Source organism: Triticum dicoccoides, chromosome 4A (genome assembly GCF_002162155.2).
Source record: "Triticum dicoccoides isolate Atlit2015 ecotype Zavitan chromosome 4A, WEW_v2.0, whole genome shotgun sequence".
In the NCBI taxonomy this organism is placed as follows: Eukaryota; Viridiplantae; Streptophyta; class Magnoliopsida; order Poales; family Poaceae; genus Triticum; species Triticum dicoccoides.
Genome location: NC_041386.1, coordinates 143,680,224 through 143,688,701, shown reverse-complemented (window position 1 = coordinate 143,688,701; position 8,478 = coordinate 143,680,224).

Below are 8,478 nucleotides of genomic sequence, written 5' to 3'. Positions count from 1 at the left end.
AGGAGCGGAAATGCAGAAGGCAGTCAAGAAAAGAGAGTCCCGCCGCCAGAAGAAAGAAGAGGCTGCACGCCATGGTGAGGAGAGCTTGGCGGAGATCAAAGCACGGTGGGCTACCGCCTACAAGGTCGGGAAGGAGAACGCCAGCGTCTGGCTAGTATGCCCCAATGGCAGCATGTGAGAAGTAGTTTAAGTTTGTAGTATTAGAGAAAATTACCAGTAGTACTTTAAGTTTGTAGTATTAACATACAATGTCGGTAAGAGCATCCTTTTAGGGCTTTGAGAGTTGATTAGCATGTGTACCCATGTGTGTTTTTTGCGTTAATCATTAAAAGATCACAAAACACACGGTTTCTATGCCGTACCCGTGTTTTTTTTGCGTTAATTATCCATAAGTCAGTTACATGTGCGATGTTTCCTAATAAACCAAGCGTACCAATGACCGAAAAAATCAACTAGACGTGTACATTTTTTGGAGACGGGATCTGCCAATTTTCTGTTTTCTCGCACACGAGTATTTTACGCGCTTCGTCTGTGTTGTGTGTTTCCTCAGCCCAAGTTTCAACTTTCGCAGTGAAATTTTCATTAGGCGCGCGATTTTAGAATTTATTCCACCTACCACATCCCCATCCGTCAAATTTCCTCAGTATCTCCACCCGTGCCTCCCCCTATCGGCAGCTCAAACCGTCACTGTCGCAACCACATCTTCAACCACATCTATGTTCTGCTCGGATCCAGTCAGGTAACCCACTGATCTCTGTCATGGCCCCAGCCTGATTGCTTAAATGGCGCCAGCAAAACATCCTCATGCCTCCAAATCCCCACCGCCAGGAGCTAATGGCAGTCCATGGCGCGATGGCCGATGTGCATGTTAACCCGAAGGAACACCTCGCCTCCGCCAACGCCAACAGGTGCAGGCTCTGGCCCAGATGAAGTGCCCCAGCGACTACCCCCCAGGACTTAACAGGTTTGATCTGACCAGCTAAATCTTACCAATACCACTTGTAATGGCTATCTTTTGTACGGTTGATGTATTAAGCATGTCTGTGCCTTGTTTATTTCAGTACTGCACACTGTGTGATGTTCAAGTTTAACTGTCCAGCTTAATTTCACCAATACCAGCAACAAACTTACAATATATGACTCATGATATCACTAGAGATGTTGCCCATTTGCTATTTTTGGTGAATGCTAACCCTGTTGTACTTAACATGCATGTCCATGTACTTACGCAGGGTCATAACGGCCGATGTTGTTGCTTGCCGTCGAGGTTAGCAGCATCCCATGCCTTACAGTATTTCACATCATTTGTGCAATTGCAGTTTAACTTCTACCATTTACTGGTTGCCTATAGGTACACATGTCAGTGGCACTGATCCACGCTTGGACCCAGAGGAACAACTCGCCTCCGCCGCCCCTGACTTTGGGCGGGCTCCGGCCAAGATGAAGTGCCCCAACAACTGCCTCTCAGGACTTATCGAGTATGTACTCACCAGTTCAATCTTACCAATACCAATTGCAATTAATGGCTATGTTCTGTATGGTCCATGTATTAAGCATGTTCTAGTAAACATGCCTAACACATTTTAGCTACTTTTCCTACCTTTTTATAGACAACTGGGCCATTCTCTACTCTGGCAGCACCTGCCTTGTGATGTTCAGCTCTGCCAATTGCATTTTTATTAGTACTGGTTTTAATGGCTATTAAGCCTATTGCAATTAACAGTTGAATCCATTTTTAAATAGTTGTATTTCAATGGCTACAAACTTACAAAACATGACTTAGGATGTTGTTAAGCCTGTTGCAATTAACAGTTGTATCCATTTTTTAATCTGTCCCTTTGCTACCATGCTACTCTCCACAATGAAGATATACTAGAGATGCTGCCCATTGGCTATTTTTGGTGGATGCTAACCCTGTTGTACTTAACATGCCTGCCCATGTACTTACGCATGGTCATAACGGGCGATGCTGTTGTTTGTCGTTGAGGTTAGCTGCATCCCATGTCTTACAGTATTTCACATCATTTGTGCAATTGTGCTACCTCTTGAGCACTGCATTGGTTTTCCCTTGAAGAGGAAAGGGTGATGCAGCAAAGTAGCGTAAGTATTTCCCTCAGTTTTTGAGAACCAAGGTATCAATCTAGTAGGAGACTACACGCAAGTCCCTCGTACCTACACAAACAAATAAGAACCTCGGAACCAACGTGATAAAGGGGTTGTCAATCCCTTCACGGTCACTTACGAGAGTGAGATCTGATAGAGATAATAAGATAAATATTTTTGGTATTTTTATGATATAGATTGGAAAATAAAGAAGATTGGAAACTCATATGATAAAAGGTAGACCCGGGGGCCATAGATTGGATTGGAAAATAAAGATTGCAAAATAAACCCAACCCATTATTCTGGATGGCAAAATTATTATTAAGTTCAGAAATCCTGTCAACCAGAACGTCGGTAGGAACCTTTTTTTCTAAGGTTTTCATTAAAAGCAACATGATCTAAAGATCATAAACGCATTATTTCTTCTTGATAAAAAAGGATTGCTTCTATGGGAGGACGACCGACGTCCAGCCTATAATGTGCAAAAAATTCATTGGCCTCTTTTATTATAAATCTGAACTCATGAACTAAAAAGATGGTAGCTGCCCGCTTAACAGAAGAATGCTCAATAGTAGAAAATTCTAGAAAGATCCTCTGTATGCAAGGATGCATATGGATAAATTGTCTTTCAAATTCAACAACAAGCAATGATATAGCATCCGCCAGATTACTAGTTTTATGAAGAATAGACCCACTCATGGAGGGCAAAGCACTGGCACAAGTAAAGAAATCTTGAATAACTCCTTTTCCAACAATATTACCACTACCAATCCGAAACCTTTTAGTGTGTAAAATAGTAGGTTCTTCATGAGGATCAACAAAAGCATCAAAAAATTTGCATGTTATTACCACTTTCCTTATCAACGATAACATCCCCAGTTTCAGACATGATGGCAGCAAGAGGCAAGCGAAAAAGAGGTGAACAGAAAAGAGGGCGAATAAAACGGCAAGGGTGAAGTGGGGGAGATGAAAACAATAGGAAAATGGCAAATAATGTAATGCGAGGGATAAGAGTTTGTGATGGGTACTTGGTATGTCTTGACTTGTGGTAGATCTCCCCGGCAACGGCGCCAGAAATCCTTCTTGCTACCTCTTGAGCACTGCGTTGGTTTTCCCTTGAAGAGGAAAGGGTGATGCAGCAAAGTAGCGTAACTATTTCCCTCGGTTTTTGAGAACCAAGGTATCAATCTAGTAGGAGAGTACACGCAAGTCCCTCTTACCTACACAAAAAAATAAGAACCTCGCAACCAACGTGATAAAGGGGTTGTCAATCCCTTCACGGTCACTTACGAGAGTGAGATTTGATAGAGATAATAAGATAAATATTTTTGGTATTTTTATGATATAGATTCGAAAATAAAGATTGCAAAATAAAGTAGATTGGAAACTTATATGATAAAAGGTAGACCCGGGGGCCATAGGTTTCACTAGTGGCTTCTCTCAAAATAACATAAGTATTACGGTGGGTGAAAAAAATTAATGTCGAGCAATTGATAGAAAAGTGAATAATTATGAGAATATCTAGGCATGATCATGTATATAGGCATCATGTCCGGGACAAGTAGACCAAAACGATTCTGCATCTACTACAATTACTCCACACATCGACCGCTATCCAGCATGCATCTAGAGTATTAAGTTCATAAGAACAGAGTAATGCATTAGGCAAGATAACATGATGTAGAGGGATAAACTCAATCAATATGATATAAAACCCTATTTTTTTATCCTCGATGGCAACAATACAATACGTGCCTTGCTGCCCCTGCTGTCACTAGGAAAGGACACTGCAAGATTGAACCCAAAGCTAAGCACTTCTCCCATTGCAAGAAAGATCAATCTATTAGGCGAAACCAAACTGGTAATTCAAATAGACTTGCAAAGATAACCAATCATACATAAAAGATTTCAAAGAAGAATCAAATATTGTTCATAGATAAACTTGATCATAAACCCACAATTTATCGGATCTCGACAAACACACCGCAAAAAGAGTTACATCAGATAGATCTCCAAGAAGATCAAGGAGAACATTGTATTGAGATCCAAAGAGAGAGAAGAAGCCATCTAGCTAATAACTATGGACCCGAACGTCTGTGGTAAACTACTCACACATCATCGGAGAGGCTATGGTGTTGATGTAGAAGCCCTCCATGATCGATTCCCCCTCCGGCGGAGCTCCAGAAAAGGCCCCAAGATGGGATCTCTTGGGTACAAAAGGTTGCGGCGGTGGAAATAGGGTTTCGTGGTGCTCTTCGATGTTTTTAGGGTATATGGATATATATATAGGAGGAAGTGTCGGATTTCAGGTTCTGGCAGACCCTTGAGGTTCGAACACTGGGGTGCGCGCGGAGATTTCGCCTCCTACCTACCTGCACTCCTCCGCCTTGCTAGGATCTAAACTAAGGAAAGAATAACACAAGAGACACAGGGTTTATACTGGTTCGGGCCACCATTGTGGTGTAATACCCTACTCTAGTGTGTGGTGTGGTGGATTGCCTCTTGGGCTGATGATGATGAACAATACAAGGAAGAACAGCCTCACGAGGGTCTGTTCTTGGCTGGGGCGATGAACTGCTGGGAGGAGCTCAGTCACCCTTCTCTCTCTCTACCTGATCTTCTCTATCCTTCGATCCCTCTCTTTTCTTCCCAACTCCCAGCTTTCTTTGCTCTGTGGGTGGCTGGTCCTATTTATAGAGGCCCTGGTCCTCTTCCCAAATATCGAGCGGGAAGGGAGCCAACAATGACGGGCTAATTTGAAGGGGGACAGCTAGTACTAGCTACCCTGACAAAAGTAGTCTTCGCCTGCACAAAGCTCTGGTGATGACGCCGTCTTGGGCTCCACGGTGACCTCCTTCTCGTAGTCCTCCTGGTCTTGGTCTCGTTGCACCGAAATGGCAACCTTTGCCTGATGCCTCGGTACTCCGCGGCTGCGCTTGCCCCCTTTGCACCAAAGAGGAAAGGAGGACACTGCGCGGGCTGGCACCCGCCCGGCGCCCTCGGTCGTCATGGCTTGCGTCACGGGCACTTCGTGAGGTACCCCGCCTTGATCTCTCCGCCTCATCGTGAGCCAGCCTAACGAGGCTGTGCCTGAGGAAGCTCCGCGTCGTCCGCCCCGCGAGGCTTGGCCCCTCGCGAGGGTCTTGGGTTTGTGTTGGTGAAGATGGGTCGTGCTGGGCCCCCCTTTGAGCCACGTCACCGGCCGCAGGCAGGCAAGTCTGGGGACCCCCGTTCCCAGAACGCCGACAGTAGCCCCCGGGCCCAAGGCGCGCCCGGACTTGGCCGTGCAGGGAGGCGGAAGGGCAAGAGCGAAGCGCCGCGGGCCCTAACAGCCTGCGGCCTTGGGCGCCGCGTGGCGGTTGATTGGACGTGGGCGGCACTGTTCCCCCACACCCTCCTTATTTTGCGCCATGCTAGGCGGACCTGTAGTCGTACACAGCCGTTCCCCTGTTTGGTTGCTCAAGCGCCCTCTGTCCTTCCTCCGCTCGAACTCTGGTTTCTGTCTTCAACTCAATCTTGAACCTTCCCCCCCTTCCCATCGCCATGGCTCTGACGAAGAAGGGAAGAGGGGAGAAACCCGTGTCTCCGCCTTGCCCGCCGCCGTTGGCGGCCCCCGCCGAGGGCTTGGGCAAGGTCAGCTTGGCTCTGGCCACCATCTTCAATGAATGCGGGAGGACGACGGCCTGGCCCGCGTCCCACTTCTCCATCGGCAGGATAGCCACCGAGGTCCCGTATTTTGCCGACGCCCTGTGGGCGGGTCTGGTTCCTCCCTTTTCTGATTCCTTCAATGCCGTGCTCTCCCATTATCAGATCCACATGATGCATCTGGGTCCTGAATCCATCACTCTCCTTTCGGTCTTCGCCTTTGTTTGCGAGGCTATGATGGGCATCCTTCCTTCGGTTGCCTTGCTGGGCCACTTCTTCTTGTTGCGCCTGGTTGACCCTACCCAATGCTGGGCGTGTGTGAGCTTCGTTTCCGCGCCTGAGACGGCGGCCTCTGGGATTGACTTCAAGCTCCCTCCGCCCGCGGCTGGATTTCGTGAGCGGTGACTGTATGTGGATGCTGGGGTGCCCAGCCCCCTGCTGTCGGAGCCAACTTCGCCTGCTGTCCCCAATTCGGGCTGGGGCCAGGAGACGCTTGAGAGCCCCCGGCTCGTCTTCGTCTGGCACCGCTTCACGTTCTTGAGGTCGCTTGGCGCGACAACGCCCAAGGTGGCGAAGGAGTTCCTGCTACGCCGCGTCACTCCTCTCCAGCACCATTCCTGCTGGATGTGGGCCTTCAGCGGGCGCGATGATCGTATGAGGCTCCAGGAAGAGGACCTGACGCCTGATGTGCTGAGGATGGCGCTCTTGACCGTGACGGGGGACCCCAACCCTGGCAGTATCCAGCAGGGAGAGGCCTTGCTGTACCTCTGCCAGAGCGGGGGCGATTTTGTGAGGCAGATGCCTATCTTCGATGAGTGGGGGCCGCGCCCCGCCGGCCTTCAGGGGCCTCATGAGAACCCAGTGGTGGTGACTGCCCTTCCAGTCGGCCCAGGCGACTCTTCCTCAAGTGGCAGAGCAGGGAGGAAGGAGGCGCCAGAGGCCGAGGGGGCTCCCGGCAGGGTGACAGCGCCGGGCGAGGCTCATGAGGAAGCAGTTATCGGGGCCCGTGCCACCGAGGCTGAGGGTGACAAGCAGCTGCCCTCTGCGCCTACGACCGAGGCCACCGAGGCTCCGGCGGCTTCTCTTGGTGAGGCGATTGGCGGCGCACGTCAGGTAGGCGCCCCTGACGTAGATCGCCTTGACGCTCCATCTTCGTCACAGGTTGATCCCTGCGCCCGACTCTTAGGCCGCTTCCACGTGGACTTTGAGGCCCTCCGGAAGAGAAGGGAGGCCCTGGGGGACGATTACCCTTGTCGCCTGCTGAAGCGTAGGAAGTACTTCTCCACTGATGAGTAAGCCTTCTCCTTTCCCAGCTCCCGATCCTTCTATTGCTCTTACTGACCCTTGCTCCGCAGGCCCCTTCCAGCCGAGCTTGCGGAGACGGCTGAGGAGTCGCCCCCCTTGGCTTCACCCCCTCCATCGTCCTCAAGCGCTCCAAGAAGTGAAGCCCTTGTGGTGAGGGCGACTGACGAGGCAAACCGTCCCGAGGCGTATCGTGGCCCCGCACACCTCGCGATCCTTCGCGGGCCTTCTCATGGCATAGCCAGCCTGCCGTGGGCTTCTCGCCTGGTCGTGGACTACGATTGGCTGAGGCGCTTCCTGTGCTCTTCACCTGGGGACGGGCTGGCCCCCGGCCGGGCTTCTGACGCGGCATGCCCGGCCGTCGCGAGGGTGCCAGCCCCCAGCCCCCATCCCGGAGGGGGAGTGCTGGCTCGCGGCCCCCGACGCTTGCTTGGGGCAGATGATGGTGTGGAGAACGTGCTCGAGCGTGCTCGGGAGTGTTGCGCTCTGCGCCAAGTATTCCTTCGAAGGGCGGCTGACGCGGTAAGCCTGCTTGGAGAGGAGCTTGCCGATGAAGACGCGCGCCTTGAGGCCGAGGGCCTACGCCTGGCTGCAGAGAGGCGCGAGCTGGAGGGCACCATCGCCCTTGCGCTCCGTCAGCGCGATCTTGACGATGCAGAGGCCAAGGCGTCGCTGGTGGCCTCTCGGGAGGCCCGGTCTTGGGCCGCTGAGGAGGCTCGGGAGGCTAACCGGCGGTGAACGGCAGCGGAGGAGCGGGCTCGGGAGCTCCTGGCCTGGTGCCACTCACTGGAGGAGCAGGTGGAGCTGCGCGAGGCAGCCCTCGCGTCGATGAAGGTGGCCTCCGGCGACTCAGCAGAGTTCTAGAAGCATGAGGAGGCGCTGACGCTGGAAGCCGCCGAACGTACCCGTGAATACGAGCGTCTGGAGACGAGGGAGCGCTTGGTGACGCAGGCGGAGGATGATGTTGCTGCACGGGAAGCCCGCGTCCTGGAGGAGGTCAGACGTCGGGTGGCGATGGCGCATTTGAACCTCGAGCACGAGTTCGAAGAGAAGCTGGGGTTGATCCGGGCCGAAGCTGAAGGCAGGACTGCTGCCTTGAGGGCCAACCTGGAGGAGGCGACGCGGCGGGCCGACGCTTTCCGGGCCGCTCTTGAGGTGGCGCAAGGTGAGTTAGCCGCTTCCCAGGCCGAGGTGCTCCTTCTCCGCCAGCGGGTGGAGGAGGCTGAGGTCGTCGCGGGCCAGAACGCGGACGAGATCCATCAGCGGCGGATCCTGGAGCATGAGCACGGCCCCATGCTTGCCACGCTCCGGGAGAGAGCCAACACAGCCTTGGGCAACATCTGCGAGGCGGCTGTTGGCGAGCCGCACGCAGTCAACTATGCTGGCAATCTTCAGTTCTTCACTGACGTGGTGACACAGCTGGAGGCA